This window comes from Panthera pardus, unplaced genomic scaffold (assembly GCF_024362965.1).
Source record: "Panthera pardus isolate Hobbes unplaced genomic scaffold, ASM2436296v1 HiC_scaffold_19, whole genome shotgun sequence".
NCBI classification, from domain to species: Eukaryota; Metazoa; Chordata; class Mammalia; order Carnivora; family Felidae; genus Panthera; species Panthera pardus.
Window position 1 is genome coordinate 14512392 of NW_026526754.1, and position 23918 is coordinate 14536309.

Below are 23918 nucleotides of genomic sequence, written 5' to 3' on the forward strand. Positions count from 1 at the left end.
AGGGCATGTTCCCTCTTTACTTTGGATTTTTGAAAATCCTTTTGCCCTGTGTATCGTAGGAATTATCAAGTACCAAAAGGGGAAGGGGCCCAGAATGCCGAGTTCACTTTTCTGGGCTTTTTGTCTTTCCAGCAACTTGGCTCTTTGAGTCATGGCTGCCTTAATAACTCTCTAATACCATTGACGTGATGTTTTCTTTTCTTTTCTTTTTTTTAATGTTTATTTATTTTTGAGAGGGAGAAAGAGAGAGAGAGAGAGAGAGAGAGACAGAGTGAGAGTGGGGGAGGGGCAGAGAGAGAGTGAGACACAGAGTCTGAAGCAGGCTCCAGGCTCCGAGCTGTCAGCACAGAGCCTGATGCTGGGCTCAAAGCCACCAACAGCAAGATCCTGACCTGAGCCAAAGTCGGATGCCCAATTATCTGAGCCACCCAGGTGCCCCTGACCTGATGTTTTCTGTATTTCATTCATCTTTTAAAGATTTTCTTGCTGAGGGGTTCATTTTGCTACAAGCTGGTCCATCACAGTTGGAAGTGAAAGCCCCTTCCTCATTTTTAACCCCATCTCTTCTCTTGGTATTTTTCACAGAGGGCATATAGATCAAGGATTTTTTGGCTCGTGTGTTACAAGTATTCATTAGAGACTGTTCGACTGCTGTCTGTGCTTACCTTCTCATGGTTGAGTGCTTTAGGGATGAAGAAGAATATGTACTGAGACAAATGCTTCCGTCAGCCTGACAATGCTCTTTTCAAACTGGGTGCCTCTCCAAGCAAGTGCTACATGGTTCATTACCCATATGTTGCCCTACCCTCATCTTTTAAGATTTGCTTTAGATGACGCTAGTCTGTAGAGGTTTCTGTTTTCTGGCACATGCAAGCTTTAGTTGTTTTAGAAGTTGTAGAATAGTTAAGGAACATGTTCTTGGTTTCACTAATAAAGAATGCTTGTTTTAATTTTGGTAGAATCGCTTATAAACATGTCCTGGAGGGATTTCTTTGAGTGGAGTCTGGAAAGACGTTAAATCAGGCAACAAGGCACACACATATACACACACATCAAATAATTTTAAAAGGGGAAATAACATTTTTAACAAATAATATTTTGCAGGGAGCAACGTGAGCAAGATGGCAGGATAGGAGGCCCCTGTCCATGTACCTGCCCAACAACAATAATTTGGCAGCCATATTGGACAAAAGTGCCTCTGCGGGAGCTTTCAGCTCTCGGTCGGAGACTGCAAAATGCCAGCAGTGCCCAAGACCAAAGATGGTTGTTTCGAGAAGGCAGGCCCATGCTCAGGATTTCGAATCACCAACTGGGGTCCTAGCTACGGCCCCAGAAACTGCCCCTTCCCTCTGGGCATATGGCTATATTTCTCTTTGCTCTTGATCCTGCCACTGGTGACACCTGCCTAGGGCCCCTGCAAGAGTCATGCTGGCCCATGCCTCAGGTGTAGACAATGATACAGAATTGAGGGCCCCGAAATAAGCCCACATATACATAGCCTGCTCATATTTGACGAGGGAGCTGAGAATACTCAATGGTGAAAGGACAGTGTCTTTAATAAATGGTGTTGGGGAAATTGGACATGCGTATGCAAAAGAATGAAACTGGACCCCCCTCCTCCATCTTACGTCACTCACAAAAATGAACTCAAAACGGATTAAGGACTCAAATGGCAGACATGAAAGCATAAAACCCCTGGATGAAAACATAGGGAAAAAGCCCCTTGACAAGGGTCTTGGCAATGTTTTTTTTGGATATGACATCAAAAGTACAAGCAACAAAAGCAAAAATCAACAAGTGGGACTGCATCAAACTACAAGGCAAACTAAAAGGCACAGCAAAGGAAACGATCAATAAAATGAAAAGGCAACTTATGGAATGTGGGAAAGTATTTGCAAGCCATCTATCTGATAAAGGGTTAATATCCAAAATATAGGAGGAACTCATACAACTCAAAAATCAAAATAACCTGATTAGAAAATGGGCGGAAGACCGACTAGACATTTTTCCAAAGAAGACATGACAAACAGGTATATGAATGACAGGTATGTGAAAAGGTGCTCAGCATCACTAACGGTCAGGGGAGTGCCAAGAAAAACCACAATGAGATATCACCTCACAGCTGTTAGGATGGCTGTTACCAAAAGACAAGAGATAACAAACATTGGTTAAGGTTGGGAGAAAAGGAGATCTTGGTGCACCACTGGTGGGAATGTAAATTGGTACAGCCATTATGGAAAGCTGTATAAAAGGTCTTCAAAAAACTAAATATAGAACTATCACATGATCCAGCAATCCCACGTCTGGATATATATCCAAAGGCAATGAAATAAAATCAGTATCTCAAAGAGATATCTGCATGCTCATGTTCTTTGCATGTTGTTCATAATAGCCAAGATATGGAAACTTGCTAAAGGTCCATCAGTGGATAAATGGATAAAGAAAATGTCACACACACACACACCGGAATGTTATTCAGCCACAAAAAGAATGAAGTCCTGATCATTTGCAATGACAGGGATGAACCTAGAGGACATTATGCTAAGTGAAATAAGACGGGCACAGAAAGACAAATCTTGCATGGTCTCACTTAGATGTGGAATCTAAAGATGTGAACTCAGAGAACCAGAGACTAGACCAGTGGTTGCCAGAGGGGAGGATGGGTGAAATGGTTGAAGGGGATCAAGTCATCAAATAAGTAAGTCATGGGGATGTAATGTGCGGCGCGATAACTCTAGTCAATAATATTGAATTGCAAATTTGAAAGTTGTTGAGAAAGAAAATCTGGAAAGTTCACATCACCAGATAAACGTTTTGTAACTTCCGATGGTGACAGATGGCGACTAGACTTAGTGTGGTGATCATGTTGCAATATATACAAGTGTCAATCACTATGCTGTACACCTGAAACTCATATAATATTGTGTGTCAATTATACTTCAATAAAACAATAAAAAAAAGAGAACCTGCTGCTGAGAGTGTAGTTGATTGGCATCACCAGCTGCCACCAGTTTGGTTTCTCCCCTGCATTCATGCTGAGATCGTGCTTCTCCTGGGCTGCTTTCAGTCAAGACTGAGCGTGGTATGGGCTATGTGTATAGGCTTAACACAAGAGTCCTTTAAATTTGTTTTTAATGTTTATTTATTTTTGAGAGACAGAGAGAGACAGAGTGGAAGCGGCGGGGAGGGGCAGACAGAAAGGGAAACAGAATCCGAAGCAGGCTCCAGGACTCAGAGCTGTCGGCACAGAGCCCTGACGCTACGCCTGCGGGGCTTGAACTCACGAACCATGAGGTCATGACCTGAGCCGAAGTAGGACACTCAACTGACTGAGCCACCCAGGAGCCCCTACACAAGAGTCCGTTAACGAGTAACTTTTAATCAGGTCATGCTCCATTCGCCTGGTTGAAATGTTCTCAAAACTCTGGTACAGGGGCACCTGGGTGGCTCTTGGGCTCAAGTTGTGATCTCGCGGTTCATGAGCCTGAGTCCTGCATCCGGCTCTCTGCTGTCAGTGCAGAGCCAGCTTTGGATCCGTGGTCTCCCCTCTCTCTGCCCCTCCCCTGTTCATGCTCATTCTCTCTCTCACAAAAACAAATAAACTTAAAAATATATTTTTAAAAAAACTGTGCTGTAGGTGGTCTCTTCCCATCCCTTCCTCCTCTCTTTTCTTTCGCAGGTGTCATTCTGCACCACCGTCTGAAAGCACTCCCTACCTTTTTCTGCTCCGTCCCTCTTTATCCATCACAGGTTTGTCCCTCACCTTGGCTTCTCCTTCTGGGAAGACTAGTTGACAAAGGCATACACTGAAAAGGTTGGTTGAGGATGTCCCTACACTCCCTTGGCTTGCACTGGGTCTTTGGTTTTTCCATTTCAATAAAAGTATCAAAGCAACAGGCCGTACAACTTAAACTTACACAACGTTACACATCAAATTAAAAGAAAGACAATCCAGATTAAATATAAATCTTTTGCCATTACCTGATTTAGGTGGTTCTAAATTCCATGGAATATGACTATACGGTCCCTGATGTAATAAACCAAAACCAAAACCAAAAACAAAAGAAGAAGGTAGTAAGGAAGTTAAATAAGCAGTGTGAATTATCATGCCACGTTCTCAAAGAAGGTCTGATTCTTGATGTACCTTGATGTACCTGGCTAGCCAAGGTGCCCTGAAACTTGGCTTTGGATTTATGCATACAGTTAATTATTATTGTGGTGCTGCTAGTATTTGGAATTTGTTGCTTTCTGATCGGGTAGTATTTTTTCTTGGGGCACAAAGGTCCATCTTGAATGATATGGTACCTACAAGTTTCATATTTAATTCCTCAGTAGAGAAGGTATATAATAAAATAGTTCGGATAAATATTTCAGGTATCTATTTCTAGAATGAGGGTTGCTACTAGTTTTCAGTTTGTTGTAGGAATGTACTTTTCTCAAAATGTTCTTTGTTTATTTTGAGAGAGAGAGCATGTGTGCATGAGCGGGGGAGGGGCAGAGAGCAAGAGGGCTCTGTCAGCACAGAGCCATATGTGGGGCTCCATCTCAGGAACCACGAGATCATGACCTGCGCTGAAATCAAGAGTTGGACACTTAACCGATTGAGCTACCCAGGAACCCCAGTAATATACTTTAGACTCTTGCTCATCCCTATCCAAATTATTTCCCCCCTTTCAAGGTGGGCCAACCCTCACTGGTGGTGGGTAAGGGACAGGCAGAGTGGTTTGTGCTGCTGCCTGCCTAACAAGCCAAGCCGATGTGGGAAAGCTTCCTGGAGAGTGAGCTCCACTCCTACTCAAAGTTCATATTCCACGCTCCCCCCCTGCCAACTGTTACATATAACAGTGGTGGCCAATAGGAACGGCATGAGACAACCTACTTTAATATACCCTGACTTATTTAGAGTGGTTACCAAGTCTGAGACATACTCAGGTTCTTTGGCCAAACACATTCTCTTCCTCCTGGAGCCAAAATATTCCCCATATGATTCCATTGACTTTGCTCTACGCAAATACACTCTAAACCTCAGCCCTTCTCTTCCTTCTTTTTTGAGTCTCAAGATCGCCAGACCACATGTTCTCTTCCTCTTTTTCATGTCCGCATCTCCACGATGTAGACTGAGCCATGTCTGTTTCTACCATTCAATATGTTTTCTTTCCACAAAGCAACTAATCATACCAAACATGTCTAACTGTGTATGAATAAGTACAGAGATTTTGTTAATGTACATTTTCTATGAGTATATTTCTTAATATAGTTTTTAGTTTAATAAAATAAATTTCAGTACTGATCTTATCAGGATATTCAAATTTAGCTTTGTTTTTCCTCTTATTATGAGCACAAAGTATATACAGAATCTGTGATTGATATTAATCTGCATATACTTAGTGTTCATGATCAGAGGAAAAACAAAGCTAAATTTGAATACCCTGTAAAGATCAATAGGGAAATTTATTTTGTTAAAATGAAAGTAGTCTCATACACCCTCAAATTCTCAATACTTCCTTTGGGATAAGAATAAAACATATTTCCTTTTAACGTTTTGGTGTTCATGCAAGTAAATACAGACAAGAACAGCCCAAACCTGGTGCAAAAGCCACACATTTTGAATTGAAGGACAAAAAAGAAAACACATGACATTTATATAAACAGCAGTAAGAAATTATAGTTTCCAACACTTTGGTCAATATGGTGGTTTATTTATTTATTTATAAATGTTTATTTTTGAATGAGAGAGAGAGAGCGAGCGAGCATGAGCAGAGGAGGAGCAGAGAGATACAGAGACACAGAATCTGAAGTAGGCTCCAGGCTCTGAGCTGTCAACACATACCCTGATGTGGGGCTCGAACTCACGAACCACAGAATCATGACATGAGCTGAAGTTGTGTGTTTAACTGACCGAGCCACACAGTTGCCCCTGGAAGGTGATTTTTTAAAAGTTTTATTTATTTAAGTAATCTCCACAACCAACATGGGGCTGGAACTCACCACCTGGAGGTCAAGAGTCTCATGCTCCCCTAACTGAGCCAGCCAGGTGCCCCAGAAGGTAATCTTTTTTTTAAAATTTAACTTAATTTTTACTTTAGAGAGAAGAAGAGAGAGCAAGAGCAGGGGAAAGGGACAGAGGAAGAAAGAGAGAAAATCTTAAACAGGTTCCACAGTCAGCGCAGAGCCGGACGTGGGGCTCAATCCCACAATCCTGGGATCATGACCTGAGCTGCAATCAAGAGTTGGATGCCAAACCTACTGAACCACCCAGGCACGCACAGAAGGTGATTTTTTTTTTTTTTTTTTTTTTTATTTTTGAGACAGAGAGAGACAGAGCATGAACAGGGGAGGGTCAGCGAGAGGGAGACACAGAATCCGAAACAGGCTCCAGGCTCTGAGCTGTCAGCACAGAGCCCGACGCGGGGCTCGAACTCACGGACCGCGAGATCATGACCTGAGCCGAAGCCGGCCGCCCAACCGACTGAGCCACCCAGGCGCCCCCAGAAGGTGATTTTTAAAACAGGTGAGAGTTAGGATGGTTGGAATTAAAGCGGGAGCACAAACCTGATCCCATGTATAAAAAGTCTCAGTTACCAAGAAAGGCCAAGATACCTGTGTCGTCACCATCAGTCCAGACATTGTCCAAGTGAGAGTCTCATGGGCATGGCTAACACCAAGGACCCCGATATTATTCTTCAGTGATAGAAATCAGGGCTCCTTCAAAGGGAATTTGTTCTAAACCTTGGGATGGAAAGAAACAGCATAACCCAGATGGTATTTTTGTTTTCATAATGTTAGTAGAATTTTAAAAATATTGTGGTATTGAAAAGAAAATAGGAGCAGAGTTTGGAATTATCCTAATAACCCAGTAGTGATAAGTTGCACGTGAAAAGTACTGATCACAGTCAATTAGAACATGATATGTCCATAAAAAAATCCATGAGTATATGGCCACACAGAAACAGGACAAGGTGTAATAATATGCATGCAAATTTTGGGGCACCTGGGTGGTGCAGTTGGTTGTGTCCAACTTTGGTTCAGGTCCTGATCTCATGGTTAGTGAGTTCGAGCCCCACATCGGGCTCTGTGCTGACGGCTCAGCACACGGAGCCTGCCTCAGATTCTGGGTCTCCCTCTCTCTCTGCCCCTCCCTTGCTCATGCTCTCTCTCTCTTTAAAAAAAATAAATAAACATTAAAAAAATATGCACGCAAATTTCTAGTGCTGTCTAGTGCCGTATATTGAGCAAATAAATGTATGTCCTATAATTACATTTGGTTAGCATTATATTAACTGCTACGATATTGGATGTTGACAGGGATGATATTTTAAAATACATTTTTAAGAAGAAAAGTAAGGAGTATTACTTTTATAAGGGGGTTGGTGACAAATATTAATCGTGAGAAGAATATTCAAGAAACAGGTGAAGAAGTAATGTGTTGGAAGAAAAGCATCTTTTGTTAAAATGGGAAAAATGATGAGGTGAAGTTAAATACATGGAAGCAAGATTTTTAATCCGTGGTCTGCATATTTGGAAACGTGTTGCATATTTGGAAACGTGTTGCATATTAACTGTTGTTAATAGAAATCAGTACCAATTAGGAAAAAATGTGTATACTAACAATATGTTCCCACGTTGGGAGGAATTTGTCCCAGTGGACAGAGAATTAAATTTTGAGGTTACAGAATTTGAGAGGGAGATAAAGGGACATTGCGAACCGAAATGTCAGTATCCGAAGAGAAGTGTGATATTGTGCTTGTTATCAGCTTAGTGCATCAAACTTCCTTGGGTCAGGGTGGTGGCTTCATCATGGGTACAAGCCCTTTCACTGGGGCTTTCCTTGAAAACTGGCTGAGTTCTCAAGCCAAACCTTCCATTTTAGGTTCTGAGATGTACACAATTTCCGCAGTAACTTACTTTCTTCGATGGCAAGATCTTTTTCAGTTTTGGATATTTAGTACGCTTGGTAAATGTTTATGAATTGTGTCGTTCGGCTCCATATTTTTTCTCCTCTCCGTATGGTTCATCTTGACCAGCGTTTGCAGACAGATGAGAGGCAAGCCTTGTACAGTTTGCCACCCACCCAACCCTTCCTTAGTGTCTTCCAGATGGCCACTTACATTACCTGTCCGGGATGTGACAACATTTTAGTTTTCTTTTTCTGATCTCAGCCAGAGGTGCCAATGTAAACATGAATGGGAACTGGCTTTGGTCATTCACTGGCTCAAAAATGTTTACGGATTGCTAACACATGCCAGGTTCAATGTAGATACCATGGTCTGGAGTCTGGAATAGACATATATGAAACAGTTTTGATTAGACAGAAAGAAACTAACCCACAAGTGGGTTATGCCTAGCGTAGTTCCTGAGCTATTTTTCTTTGTTATGATGCTGATGCAAACGATCCAAAATTTTATGTAGTATTTGGTGCATATTTTATGAGGATTAAATTTATGTTATGTCACCAATTACATCCCAACTTGAAGATTCAGGTTTTCTGAATATCTGTACGGTCCCTCCCTCCAAGTCCAGAGACTTGGACTTCCTATTCATTAGGAAGAAGTTCAATGGCATAGAGGAAAGGACTCTGGGTATTAGGATAGGTATGTCCTCGTCTTGGCATTGCGCCTGGAAAAGTGGCATCAGTCTTGTGTCTATTTCTTAATCTGGAAAATGAGGCAACTGGATTACACGTGCGTTTCTCAAGGTGTGAATGTCCTAAGAACTGTCTTCCTCACTCTTCTTCTGGAGTCCAGAAAGTCATAAAAAGCTGCATACTCTATTGGGGTATTCAAACTATAACTACATTTTAGCAACCGTGAAGCTCAACACATGACAGCAATAACTGGCAATGCAACGTGTGTGTCCCCCAAATTTTTGAACTATAAACCCTGTTCTGAGCAATCTGTCTACACTGCATGGGCCACCTGGACGACTGGATATCCCCAGAAAGGCCCGGCTTTAGTGAAATGCAACAATGGCTCATATTTCAGGAGGTTGAGCTAATTTGGATCAAACTTTGCAAACAGTGGGAAAACCTGCAATGTTCAGAGCTCACAGTGAGTGCACGGAGGCTAATGAGCTGCCTTCTGACTCATTCATGACAGGGTCAACACCCCCACAGCATCTTCTTTGTTAGGAAGGCTGCACCGATATACGCATACTCTGCCCTTCCAATTTCCTCTTGATTCTCTCATTTGATGAGGGTGTTGTCATGGAAGGTTTGTGTTATGGTGTATTCTCACAGCATTTTAAGTTTTCTTGGGGAGTCGTGGCTTCTATTTTCGCTTCTCAACTCCTTCTCTCCTTTGGCTCTGCTAAATGCCTAGGCGGGGCCTCCAAAATTAATATGTCCCTTTTATTCCTATTATTCTGATTCTAGTCTGGAATATATTCTCAATTCACATTTATGTCACCCAAGAGTTTAAAAAACCGAGATCCTAATTTATTTTATAGTTGAAATCCTTCTCTCCTTAAGTCTGTTCAAATGGCTTTAGGCAGAAACTCATCTGCTTTTGAAGTCATTGATGTGGCTTCCAGGAAACGGAGCTGCTGCGATTGATGTCTTGGTCCTAAAATACCCAATCTTCTCAGAACGTGGTAGACAGACGAGAGAAGGCGTGAGTGCCTGGATACAATGCTATGAGCTGAATTACGTCCCCCCAGATTCATGTGCTTAAGTCCTAACCCCCAGAACCTCAGAAGGGACTGTATTTGGAGATAGGGTCTTTAAAGAGGCGGTTAAGTTAAAATGAGGTCATTAGGGTAGGTCCTAATCCAATATGTCTGGTGTCCTTATAAGAAGAGGAAATTAGGAAACAGGTGTGCGTGGAGCGAAGGCCATGTGAAGACACAGGGCGAGGTGGCCAGCTTCAAGCCAAGGAGAAAGGCCTCAGAAGAAGCCACCAATACCTGGATCTTGGACTTCCGGCCCCCAGGATTGTGAGAAAGTAAATGTCTGCTGTTTAAGCCACCCAGTCACTGGTATTCATTATGGTAGCCCATGCAAATGACAACACACAGGAGTCCGTGGATGCAGGATCCCACCACCTTCCTGCGCGCAGATGCGCCATCACCCTGTAATTGTGATTCTTTTGGCCAAGGAAGAGTTCACCTAGCTTCTCAATTCCTACGTTGATGTGATCATGTTGGCAGTATCTTTCTCATGATTTCCAGAAGAATGATCCATGGATAAGCATCTTCATCAAGAAATAGCATCCAAATACACGGGTGTTTATTTTCACAGAAAGCCATCTCTGGCCCACAAGCAGTTCTCATCACTTTCCCGACGAAGGAATATTATAGAAACAAAGTTGAAAAATACTTTGTCGTGTGAGGCAGCTTTGGTTCAGCTGCAGAGCTAAACTCTCACCTCAGAACTAAATTGGAATTGGCTGTGAATGATTACAAATGAAAATCTGTCACTGCTGAAGGGTCTCATCTGCAACATGAGGTAAGAACAGGTATTTTTTCATATTACTGTCTTCTAGCAGGTGGTTTATATACCTGGGCTCCTGAATGCTTTCCTGGGCCTTGTTAAATTGATTGCTTTTCTGGACTCCATGGGAGAAAAATCACTTGAAGAAGCTCTGAGCAGCGCAGTGACAGGTTCCTGGATATACTCTTGCCTTTTTTTCTAACCCCTTTGAATTTGCTCAGCAGATTAAAAAAAGACACCACCATTCTCCCATTTGTCTAAACATATTCAGTCTCTTAAATTAACTTCAGTCATATATTTGTTTCAAAGTCTGGTTGAGTTTAAACTGCCATTAAACCTTTAATCAAATTCTTTTCTCTTGATTTAGTGTTACAAAGTACTTATTCTGGCATATAGGAATTATAGATGTAATTGTAGTTTTCTCTAGATCTCAGTCATTAGCTCCACCCTAAGTTTTATTCCTATATCCATCCAGGAACAAAGAGAATGCAAAACATAACATGATATCAGAACTATAAAGGAAAACAAAATGCATATTGAAAGGTGAAAGTATCTTCCAGAGCTGCTAGAGGCTTCCTAGCAAGCCCAGGAAGAAAGAGAACACGTTTGCAAAGAGAATATTGTAAGTAAAAAAAAAAAAAAAAGAAAAGAAAAAGAGATACTTATTAATTGTATGACCTTAGGCAAATTAAGTAATTACTCTGTGGCTCAGTTTCCTCATAAGTCAAACGCGGATGATAGAAGTAGCTTCTTTATATAGGCACGTGATGAGGATTGAATCAAATATGCCAGTACTAGTAAAGCATTTAGAACAGTGGCTGGCACTAAGTAAGCACTATCTAAGTGTTTTAAAAATAAAAAAAATAAAGTACATGCTAAGGAAATTTCTCTAGGAATGTAAAATTTTATCCAGTGTCTTTTTTTTTTTTTTGTTAAAACAATTTTTTAAAATGTTTTGTTTATTTTTGCACGAGAGAGACCCAGCACAAGCAGGGGAGGGGCAGAGAGAGAGAGGCAGACATAGAATCCGAAGCAGGCTCCAGGCTCTGACCTGTCAGCACAGAGCTCAATGTGGCGCTCGAACTCACAAATTCAGGATCATGACCTGAGCTGAAGTCCGATGCTTAACTGACTGAGCCACCCAGGTGCCCCTCCAGTACCTAATTAAAAAAATATTTTTTTAGTGTTTATTGATTTCGGAGACAGAGAGAGACAGAGCATGAGGGGGAAGGTCAGAGAGGGAAGGAGACCCGGAATCTGAAGCAGACTCCAGGCTCTGAGCTGTCAGCACAGAGCCCAACCCAGGGCTCGAACTCACAGACCTCGAGACCGTGACCTGAGCCGAAGTCGGAAGGTCAACCGGCTGAGCCACCCAGGTGCTCTGGCCAATACCTAATTTTAAAGGCTAATTCTCATTGGGAGCTTCACTCTCAGTAGGACAGTGAGAGACAAGAGACTTCTCTATTGCAAACACATATATGGGATTCACGGAATGTTTTCTCGACTCATCCTTCAGCAAGCACCGAGGCCAACACAGTACGTTCCAAACCTGCAACGTTCTGATGATCAGGCTTTTGATTCTAGATTTAAAAGAAATGGGTGGACTCATTTCCTTAAAAAAACCCACCCTACATAAATATCACTTCTTTTGTCTAGGTATTTTATAAATTGTGCAGAAGCGTGGGGTGACAGTGTCTGTTAGGGCTTTTCATGACTATACTGCATCCTGCTGGTAGCATCTGGCAGGGACTCAGTGTGTCCCTGAGCTTTCATACCAGCTTTCATACTATGGCTATACCCCTGGCTGCCTGGTGACCTTGGGCAAGCTACTTCTTTGGATCCCTGGTTTCCATCTGAACCTCTGCAATCTCAAAAAAGTGCTTTGAGAATGAAGGAGATGACGTAAGTGTAGCATCAACTCCATAAGTGCTTACGTAGTCAGGACTAATGACAAGGGGAGACTCTGACTTTTGCTAATTTGGTGACTGTGTGGGGCCTCAGTCTCCCTATCTGCGATGGGGTTAGTAATAGCTCCTTTCCTATAAGGCTGCAAGGATTAAACACAGGCGTGGACCACAGTGATTAACATAGATTACCTGTTGTTATGCTTGATTTAATCTTCTGTTAGATGCTGCACACAAACCATTTTAACTGAATTAGCGCTGGGTAAAAATGGCATACTTGGGGGGCAGAAATGATTTTTCAGCACTGTTGTCACAAAATGCAAATTATTCATGCACACTTTTATCATAGAAACAGTTCTTGGGCATTGTACAAGATTAGAAAATGCCACGCAAGCAAAAACACAAAACAGAAACTGACGTTGCCATGGCACAGAGATTACCGCAGCTAACACCCTAGAGCATATCCCCCTGCACTTTTCCTACAAATATATGTGAGTAACATTATACATATATTTGAAAGTTTATTTTTTTAGAGTAGTTTTCGGTTCACAGAAGGTTTGAGAGGAACATACAGAGATTTCACATATATCCTCTCTCCCAACACATGCATGCGCTCCTTCACTATAAACATCAACATCCCCTACGGGAGTGTGAACATTTGTTATGACTGATGATCGTACATCGACACATCATTATCACCCACAGTCTGCAGTTTACATGAGGGTTCACCCTTGGTGAGTCTCGTATGGGTTGGATAAATGTATAATGACATGGGTCCACCATGGTTGCATCATACAGAGTATTTTCATTGCTCTAAAAATCCTCTATAAGATACTTTCAACAGTGCAATATCATACCACGTGCATTGTTTTATAATATGCTTTTTCAGCTAGCTATCTTGTTCTTTACAGACCAAAAAATCTTATCTCACCTAATACCATAAACGCAATAAAAATATTTCCGAATGTCCTAATTTTGTTTTTTTTTTTTAGCTAATTTGCCCAGATCAGCCTCCAATCCAGAACTACACAAGTGCTTGTGTTTCAATAATATTTTATTTGTATCTTGACCAGTTCCATATTGCTCTGCTCTAGTTTATATACAGTAAAGTACAAAAATCCTAAGGGTACAGTTCAGTGAGTTTTGACACATGTAAAAATTTATGAAAGCAACATGAAAATGAAGATACAGAATATTTCACCACCTCCAAAGTTTCTCTGTCCCTCATTTCAGTCCATCGCTCCTCCAGAGGCAAACGCTCTCCTGATTTCTGTCATTATTGATTTATTTTTTATTGTTCTTGAACTTCATCTAAATAGAGCGATTCAGTATTTACTCCTCCTTTGAGTCTGGCTTTCACTAAACATTATGTTTTTGAAATACATCCATGCTGTGTGTAGTAATGCCCCCTCCCTTTTATTGCTAAGTAGAAAATACATTGTACATTGTATCTATCGATATACCACGGTTTGATTATCCATCCTTTTGCTGTGGTGGGTTTAATAGTGGTCCCCAAACTGTGACACTCCTCCCACTGACAAGCGAGGTCGATGTCTCCACTCTTGAATTTGGGTTCTGTGGCTGCTTGACACCAGAAACTGGCAGCTTTTACTTCCTGTCTCTTGGGATGGTTGTTACTGGCACACAGCCACCCTTCTGCGAGGAAACCCCTGCGACAATGTGGACAGGCCTCCACGAAGAGGTCCAGGCAGAGACAGTTGTAGCCTCTAGCAGGATTCAATTACCTTTTTAAAAACGTCATTTCTTTTCAGTTTGATACTTTGAATTTTATTTATTTTTTAGCTTACAGATCTGTCATAAAATCCACCATCATTTGATGATTTAATGGGTTCAATTTACCTTTTTTAAAAAACACATTTAAAACAGTTGTTTTTAAGTCTTTGCAGATTTCCATAGCGGGGTCATTAGTAGGTCTGCCTTTATTGAATTTCCTTCTATCGATTATGGGTCCATTTATCTACTTCTTTACATATTTTGTAAGTTTTTATTCTATGCCAGTCCTTGAAGAACAGTGAAATATGATGTTTATTCTTTCTTCTTTTCTTTTTTCTCCAGAGAAAACAAGAACTTTCTTCCATCAGGCAGCCTAGCCAGGGTCTGTTTCTTTAGATTCCTCTTACTTCGAATTGGGCCAGGGCTGGACTGCAGCTGCAGTTAGTTTATGTCTGATTTCAAATATGATTTAGGGATTTAAGTTTGTCCTTCAGCTCAATCCCCAACTTTCTTTACTGCTGTTGCTACAACTGAGGGACAAATAAATCTCTTTGATCCTCTGAGGATTTGAACTTGAAGGGGTTTGATTTTTAGCTTAGCTGGTTATGATTCCCGTATGGATTCAAATTTTGCAGGGCCCTGGGATCTGAACACCATGAAAATGGTCCAAATTTTGTCTGTCTTTTAGCCCTGTCCTCATAACAATTTCTGCCGCTTTCTCAGAGAACGACTTCCAGGGGATGGAAGAGGGGGGAATATGTTGGCCTGAACAATGATTTTACTAGTTGAGCTCTTACAGATTCCACCTTCTTCTGCTGGCCTCACTGTTGCTAAAGTGTGGCTGGTTTCTCCTCACACTTCCCTCTTCCATCTATGACGAGTGTGCTCTTTTCCGTATCCGCAGTCAGATTGGAATTTGCCGCTAGGTGTGGCAGCATCTGCAGCTCTTTGCTGGTCTCTCTCTGGAATTTAGCTCATTAAGGCTCTTTTTTTTTTTTTTTTTTTTTTTTTTTTTTTTGCATCCATCCACTGATCTTTGATAGCTTTGTAGAAGTGTTTTTGTTCCCCCTTGTTGTTACCATGGGAATGACGGTCTTGTGCACCAATCCACATCCTAATCAGAGACAGAACTCCCCCAACAACTTTAGAGTATTTATTCTTTTCTGATTATAAACTTTGGGATCAGTTCTGTGATTTATAAGGTTTGCATTATAGGATTCCTTTAAATATTAAGCAGACAGAAGAGTATTGGATATGCAATTGGAATTTCTGAACCACCAAATCTAGCACTTAGGAGTTTTTGTGATTCTCTGTGTGTTTCTCACAGGGGAGAAAGTGATTGGCAGTGAGATATCAACAGACACAGGCAAAGGCTGCAGATCCCGTTAATGTCAGTGAAGGATCAAAGATTTAACTGCATGTCGATGGCTATACCAAGCTGGAGACTCAGCAGCGTTCCACCTCTTGGAGATCAATTTTCATGGCCTTAAAATTCCTGGAACAGTGCTTGTCAGCCAATAACACAGCCTGTCTGTGGACAGGCTCTCCCCAGGCAGGTTTTTCAAGAGGCTCAACCTGGGTCCAAGAAGAGGCCATTGTGCCCCTCTGGCTTGTATGTTCCTGTGACTATATGGAGAAGCCCCAGTCATTCTCACTCTGTGCTATGTGCTCACCTCCTGGTCTGGGAAATCCAGTTAAAACCTTAAATTAACTCTCTCTGTTGTCCTGGGGATGTCATGTGCCTCTTTTATCACTGTGGGTGCACTCTGGTCCTAAAGTCCTTCTGGAAACATGCAGGTGTACAGAATCAAAGATTGCTCTGTCATCCCTGGGAATCTGACCATCCCACAGAGAAATGGGCTTAAGGTCTTTCTTAAGTCCTATCCTGATACACAAGTAAAACCTTTAAACTCTCAGCATCTAGCTGGAGAGGATGTGGAGAAACGGGAACCCTCTTGCACTTTTGGTGGGAATGCAAATTGGTGCAGCCACTCTGGAAAGCAGTGTGGAGGTTCCTCAGAAAATTAAAAATAGACCTACCCTATGACCCAGCAATAGCACTGCTAGGAATTTATCCAAGGGTACAGGAGTACTGATGCATAGGGGCACTTGGACCCCAATGTTTATAGCAGCACTCTCAACAATAGCCAAATTGTGGAAAGAGCCTAAAAGTCCATCAACTGATGAATGGATAAAGAAATTGTGGTTTATATACACAATGGAATACTACGTGGCAATGAGAAAAAATGAAATATGGCCTTTTGTAGCAACGTGGATGGAACTGGACAGTGTGATGCTAAGTGAAATAAGTCATACAGGGGCGCCTGGGTGGCGCAGTCGGTTAAGCGTCCGACTTCAGCCAGGTCACGATCTCGCGGTCCGTGAGTTCGAGCCCCGCGTCAGGCTCTGGGCTGATGGCTCGGAGCCTGGAGCCTGTTTCCGATTCTGTGTCTCCCTCTCTCTCTGCCCCTCCCCCGTTCATGCTCTGTCTCTCTCTGTCCCAAAAATAAATAAAAAACGTTGAAAAAAAAATTAAAAAAAAAAAAAAAAGAAAGAAGCCATACAGAGAAAGACAGATACCATATGGTTTCACTCTTATGTGGATCCTGAGAAACATAACAGAAACCCATGGGGGAGGGGAAGGAAAAAAAAAAAAAAAGAGGTTAGAGTGGGAGAGAGCCAAAGCATAAGAGACTGTTAAAAACTGAGAACAAACTGAGGGTTGATGGGGGGGTGGGAGGGAGGGGAGGGTGGGTGATGGGTATTGAGGAGGGCACCTTTTGGGAAGAGCACTGGGTGTTGTATGGAAACCAATTTGACAATAAATTTCATATATTAAAAAAAAATAAAATTTTAATAAACAGTTAAAAAAAAACTCTCAGCATCTAATTGCATATCTTAAAAAAATTTTTTTTTTAACATTTATTTATTAGAGAGAGACAGAGCATGAGCATGGGAGGGGCAGCGAGAGGGGTAGACACAGAATCCGAAGCAGGCTCTAGGCTCTGAGCTGTCAGCACAGAGCCCGACACAGGGCTCGAACTCACAAACCACGAGATCATGACCTGAGCTGAAGTTGGACGCCTAACCCACTGAGCCACCCAGGTGCCCCTAACTGCATATCTTAAATTTGTGTAGGTTTCATATATTAATTATATCTTATAAAGCTGTAAAACTAAATTCCATTAGCATCAAGTTTCTCACAAGTTCTCACAAAGAACTTAGTAATAATAATATGTAACTCACTGCTAGTGAGGATAAGGATAATAGACGTGTCCTTGCTTTGAAAAATGTAGAGTACTGATCAGATTGGGATGGAAGGAGATTTCATAGGGCTTTTGGGTTTGGAGGTGACACAATGATTGTATTACCCATTTGCAAACCCTATTTGTAAACAAAGATTTTAGGGAATGGTATTAAGAGATTTGGCTATTTCCGGTTCTTAGATATAGGGAGCAGTTCCTCTGTGTTCACCAGAAGACACTGAGTGTCAGGGATGTAGGAACAAATGCAAAGCCAGTAAGGGGAGAAATTTGATCTGGTCCAGTTTTTGCCAAAAGGGTTGGTATGGTGAGGTGATTTACTTTATGCTTTAAGTAATTGGAAATTATTGAAGGATTTTAAGAGAGGAATTTTAGATTCCTTAGCTTTTTTCCCTAAGATACAGATCTGTTCTCATTTGTCTTGTTTCTGTGCTACATCTATTCTTTCTACATCTTTCGGTACAAAACATTTTAGAGCTAAATTAACTAAGTTTAAATTATATTTAATATTGACAAATGTTTGAAATGGCTATTTCTGGAAATTTGTACATTTACCTCTCTATAATACATCTCCCAAAGTCATCATTGTAGGGTTGTATTGAAATGTATTTTTATTTTGAAAGAAGACATACAAACAGCCATAGGTATATGAAAAGGGACTCAAAATCACTAAACAGGGAAATGCAAATCAAAACCACCATGAGCTATCACCTCACACCTGTTATTAAAAAACATGAAAAAGCAAAAGGTAAAAATTGGGGAGGATGTGGAGAAAAGGGAACCTTTGTGTGCTGTTGGTGGTAATATAAACCGGGGCAGCCACTGTGGAAAACAGGATGTGGTTTCTGAAAACATTAAAATAGAATGACCATATGATCCAGCAATTCCGCTCTGGATGTATATCCAAAGAAATTAAATCACTATGTTGAATAAATATCTGCACTCTTGTGTTTATTGCAACATTATTCACAATAGCTAAGAGAAGGAAGCAACCTCAATGTGCATCAACAGATGAATGAAAACGTGGCATACATATAAAATGAAATATTTGGTCTTAAGAAGGAAATCCTGTCATTTGCAACAACATGGATGAACCCAGAGGACATTGTGTGAAGTGAAATAAGCCAGGCACAGAAGGGTAAATACTACGTGATACCACTTACGTGAGGAATGTAGATCATAGAGGCAGCAAGTGGAAAGGTGGTTGCCAGGGACTGGGGGGGAAGGGCCACAGGGAAATATTAGTCTAAGACAATAGGTTTCAGTTATAGAAGACGAATGATACCTAAAGATCTACTGTGCTTAGAGTGAACAGTACTGTATTGTATACTTCAAAATTTGCTATGAGGCTAAATCTTATGTTAAGTGTTCTTATCACACATACAAAATAATAAATAAAGAGGGTGCAAAGAAAGATTTGGAAGTGATAGGCATGTTGATGGCATAGACAGTGGTGAGCGTTTCGTGGGTGTATACTTATCTCCAAACTCAAGTTGTATGCCTTACATACGTACAGCTTTTGGTATGTCAATCAGACCTCAATAAAGTGGTTAAAAAAAAAAAAAAAGAAATGCATTTATTTTGCAAGGTGCTTTGCAGCATCACCATACTGACATCCGTGGAAACATTTCAAGTGCTCCATATTCCAGTAAGTTAAACCCTGAAATAGATTCAGGTACCGAAACAGTAATACTGCATGTTGATTCACATATATAAATACACGCTTAGGTAGAGAGGCCATTGTTAGATGTGGTCAGTTCTTAGATTAGTCCTTCTGCTTCAGGAGGTTATAATCTTTTTTTTGGTAATGTTTGTTTATTTTTATGAGAGAGAGAGAGAGAGAGAGAGGAGGGGCAGAGAGAGAGAGGAAGACACAGAATCCAAAGGTGGCTCCAGGTTCTGAGCTGTCAGCACAGAGCCCAAAGCAGGGCTACCACTCACAGACGACAAGATCATGACCTGAGCTGAAGTTGGATGCTTAACCAACTGAGCCACCCAGGAGCCCCAGGAGGTTATAATCCATTAGAGACCATTGTGAAATGTGACCAAGTGAGTCACAAGTGAGGCCGGGGGGTTGTTAAATTTTGTGGCAAATGCATTCCAGAATATTTTCATTCTTTTGCAAATATGTGTCAAAGCAAGGATTGTACAGGACCAAGTTTAGCAGGCAAGGACAACTTCATTCAAGGCTGTTGCAGTAGGGGAGAGGGGCCAGAACTTAAAGTGTGAACTCAACTCTGCTTAGACAAAGGCTGGGAGAGCTTTTAATTTTGGGGGTATGGAGGGATCATAGGTCATTTGTGTTTGCTAATTTGGCCTTATCCCAAGGAAAAGTAAACTTTTCCTTATGTGCATGAGAGAAGATAGTTTTACTTGGAGCAAAGTGCCCATGGAAGTTTGGCTCCTACCTTCTCCTGGAAAATAGGATCTATCCCCTGGTGTTAGCATTTCAAAAAGATGGCTCTCAGCTCTTAGATGAAGTCATTCCTGGATTGAAAAATGGGCAAGATGCCTTTAAAAAGATTTACATCTTCATAGAAGAAATTACAGGTTTTCTAAAGAAAACCCTCTGAGGAAAGGGAGGTCAATGCTCAGCGTTAGGAAGAACCTGTCTAAAGTTTAATCAAGCTGAGGTGAACCTTAAGTCCCTCTTGGGTCATCTGCATGCTTGAAAGCTTTCTGTAAACCATATTGTCACATTTTATGTTAATTCAATAATAAGATAACAAACCAGCACTTGATAAAACTTAATAGTTTGCAAAACATTTTCCTACATGTCATTTCTTTTTATCTTCACAGTCACCTGTGAATAGCATATAATTGTCTCCCCAATCTATATATGAGAAACTTGAGTCTCAGAAATGGTGAGTGAATTAACAGAATCGTATAGCTGGTGAATGGTAGAGAAGGTGGTATTTTTTGAAAGTGTTTATTTTGGTGGGGGGGGGACAGAGAGAGAGGGGGAGATGGGCAGAGAGAGAGAGAGAGAGAGAGAGAGAGAGGGAGAGAGAGAGAGAATTCTAAGCAGGCTCCATGCTGCCAGCCCAGAGTCCGACGATGAGTTGGATGATTAATCGACTGAGCCACCCAGGTGCCCTAGTAGAGGAGGTATTTTAAGGCATCTGATTCCTGTGCCCTCTCCAACTTGTCCTCCTTATTTAAGGGAACTCTTAAATGTGATAAATTCTTCAGGCAAACAACAAAAAACAATTGCTCTAACATTGTTCTTTTGATTTGAGATCTCTGTTTTGTTTCTTTAAATTGTATTAATATAGTTAGTAGATTAGTAGATAAACCTAACAGATAACTACTATCAACTTTGGATGATAACAAGAGTCATGTCAATTCCCTATTAAAAGTGAGCTTATGAATCTATAAGAACATTATGCAGAAAAATTAACTCATGAAAACCAATTTTTGTTTGCTATAAATATCTAATCACTCAATTATTTCTCCTTATGCTCATTAAACTTATCTCCTGGAGTTTCTTGGTCAAAAATCTCCTATGGGATATGCTCTAAAATTTTAGCACAAATCAAGGAAGATGGGGACTTTTATTCAGGTGTGAGTTTTAATTTCATGAGCTATTTAACAGCTTCCAAATGGAGTTTCTCTGTAGCCAGAATCAAATATAAAGATTTTCTTTGCCACGGTTTCAACTTAATTTGAAAATGATTTGGATGATGGAGAGAAGGGCTTGTCTCAACACTACTGTCTAGACTCTCTTGACAAATTTTAACCAGTTTTCAAGTGCCTTTTTGTTCACCAGCAGCATCCGACCACTCCCTTTACAGCACTGCCAAAGTCTGAACAGCCCTCCTCCCTTTTTTACGCATTGAGCGTGTTCTCACTTGGGATTTTTCTACCAGTCCTTCAGGCCTCCTCCTCATCATTCTTCTTTTTTGAAATTTATTGCAGTTTTGATTTCCTGCCATGGTAATGGGTTATCTTTTATAACTGTGAAGATGAGTGCTTTCATTTGGAGAAAGTCTACAGCATTCCTGTCGGGCTCCGGATAATAGCTTAGAAGCGCTATTCATCGAGTTTCTTAACTATGTCAATAGTTCAGGACACCCTGTCATCTATTTTACAGGGTCCGACGGTGTTTTCAATTCCTACGATACAGGTTTGGAACGTTATTGAGGCAAACAGTTCAGCAAGTTTTACAACTGGGTACAGAAGAGGATGGCGTCTATAATTACAAAGGTTGGTTGAAAAGGGAGGATGAGGCAGGTTCAGCGTATAGAGTGTTGTATTCTGGTGTCAGTATGATGATAAAAGTTGGGAGCTGAAAGGTATCATCTAGTGACTTTTGCAGTGGTTCTCAACGGGTGGAAGGGCGTGATTTTTCTCTTTCCACCCTGGGACATTTGGCAATGTCCTGAGACATATTTGGTTATCACACTGGAGGAGGCATACTGGCATCTAGTGGGTGGAGGCCAGGGATGCTCGGAGACATTCCCCCAAGCACTAGGAAGCCCCTACAACAGAGAATTGTCCAGTCCAAAATGTCAAGTGCTAAGGATGAGACATCCTGTATTTTAACACTATTTTATTACACTATTACAAGTAGTACCTTTGTACTACTTGTAGTACTTTTCAGTATCTGCTATTTTTCTTGTTGATTTATTTTTCTTGGTGTGTTTCTCTATCTTGACCGTGTCGGCCACCTCCATTTCTTCATTCCACTGATCAATGCTCAGTAAGATTTTCTTTACCAGGGAAATTATTTATTTCCGTTTCATTCGGGTTTTTTTCCCCCTGAGGTTTTATCCGGTTCTGTTCTTTGTAGAATATTCCTGTTTCTTCATTCTGCTTGACTCTCTGTGTCGTGGACTCTGTGTACATTAGATAAAAGAGTGCTTCCTGCGGGAGATGAACCTTATCATTCAACCCTGCCCTAGCCCTTGGCTGTCTTTCAAAGCTTTGTGATTGTCCAAGCAGCCTATTTTATTTTTAGAGGCTGCCAGAAGTTGAGGGAAGACCCCTCAGTGTCCCCAAGGGGGTGGGTGGGAGGAGAATCTCAGTGGGCTCCTGGATGCAAGTTGATTGAAAGCCAGACCCTCATACAATAGTTTAAAAGTGTGCAAATGTATAGGACTGTGAGACCGCCAGCTTAAGCCCTGCTGTCTACCAAAGCCAGGCCGCCACAAAAACGGGGGCCTCAGACATAAAACCGGGGCCTCTGAAGTAAAACCGAGGCTCCGGTGTAAGACTGGGCATCTGACCTAAAAAGAGGGCATCCGACATAAAACCCAGGCACCTGTAAACCGGGGACCTGCTTTAAACCCCGGCACCTGACGTAAACCCAGGCACTTGACGTAAACTCAGCCACCTGACGTAAACCCAGGCACTTGACGTAAACTCAGCCACCTGACGTAAACCCAGGCACTTGACGTAAACTCAGCCACCTGATGTAAACCCGGGCACTTGACGTAAAATCAGCCACCTGACATAAACCCGGGCACTTGACGTAAAATCAGCCACCTGACATAAACCCAGGCACTTGACGTAAAATCAACCACTTGACGGAAGACCCGCGCCTGCGACCTATGAAATCTCCGGTCCAGGAGACTTGGGCGCCGTGGAGGGAAAGCACGAAGGTGGCGCCGGTCGGCCTCTCCCCCCCAGGACAACTTCAGCTGGCTTCCACACTCCAGTCAAACCCGATGTCTGCCCTCTCGGGTCCTCGCTCCGAGAAGCCAACCCTGTCGCACACAGGGTTTGGGCTTCCGCCTCGTCGTCCCCGCGTGGGACCCGGGTGAGTCTAAGCGCGGCCTGTGAGAACTGCCTCTCAGGTGTGTGGTCTGTGTGTCGGCCTCCTGGACGCCCGCCCCGTTGGTTTCCAAAAGCAAATGGGGGGGGGGGGGGGCTAGTCCGTCAGGGGCAGGTCTTCAAAGATGGGATTGTCTGATGCGGGGTTCAGACTCTTCAGTCTTCAGGGAGGGGCTCGGGTTTTGGGGTCGTCGGGGCTTAAGGGCCGGGGGGGAGGGTCTGCGGGCCGACTGTGTCCCGGCCGCTCCTGGCGCGCTGCGCGTCTGTGCGTCTGTGCGGCCCTTCTCTCCTTCGCCTGAGGCACAGGAGGCCTCCAGCTCTTAGGGCATTTTGTTTCCAGAGGAAGTTGTTCCATAGGTAGCTGTAGATTTGGTCGGTTCCCAGAAGGAGCCGAGCTTAGGATCCTCTTCCGTCACCGTCTTGAACTGGAACGCTTGGGTAAGATGTTCTCGAACGTTCTGTGTTCCACAGCCACCGTTGCTTTTCACCAGAGGGGAGACTGAGGCCAAAAGGTTATGGACCCACGTGGTGGTAGTTCATATCAAGATACTGGTGTCTTGATTTAGAAGTGCGTGGCCCATCCTGCTGTTGTCCGAATGCAAGGCAGTTGCGTCCACTGGTTTGTTGTTAAATCTAGAAGTCAAGAAAAAACCGTCATCTTCTCTTATGTATTGCTAATGTTTCAAGAGCCTCTCAAATTTTTTAGCAATATTTTCCTGATAGCAGAAACTTAGATGCTTGGTACAAAAGAACTGTACCCCGTTCTCTAGTTTATTTTTCTGGAACACGTCATTTCCTCTTAGTGGCGACAGAAAA

The 23918-nt window shown here is 42.1% G+C and overlaps 1 long non-coding RNA gene across 1 annotated transcript; it reads left to right on the top strand.

The window, feature by feature from the left end:
• The first annotated feature begins 7540 nt into the window (after positions 1-7540).
• LOC109245680 (uncharacterized) lies at positions 7541-15983 on the top strand. The gene is made up of 2 exons (XR_002071029.2): positions 7541-11048; positions 15392-15983. It is a non-coding gene; the product is annotated as an uncharacterized LOC109245680 (long non-coding RNA).
• Positions 15984-23918: the final 7935 nt, after the last annotated feature.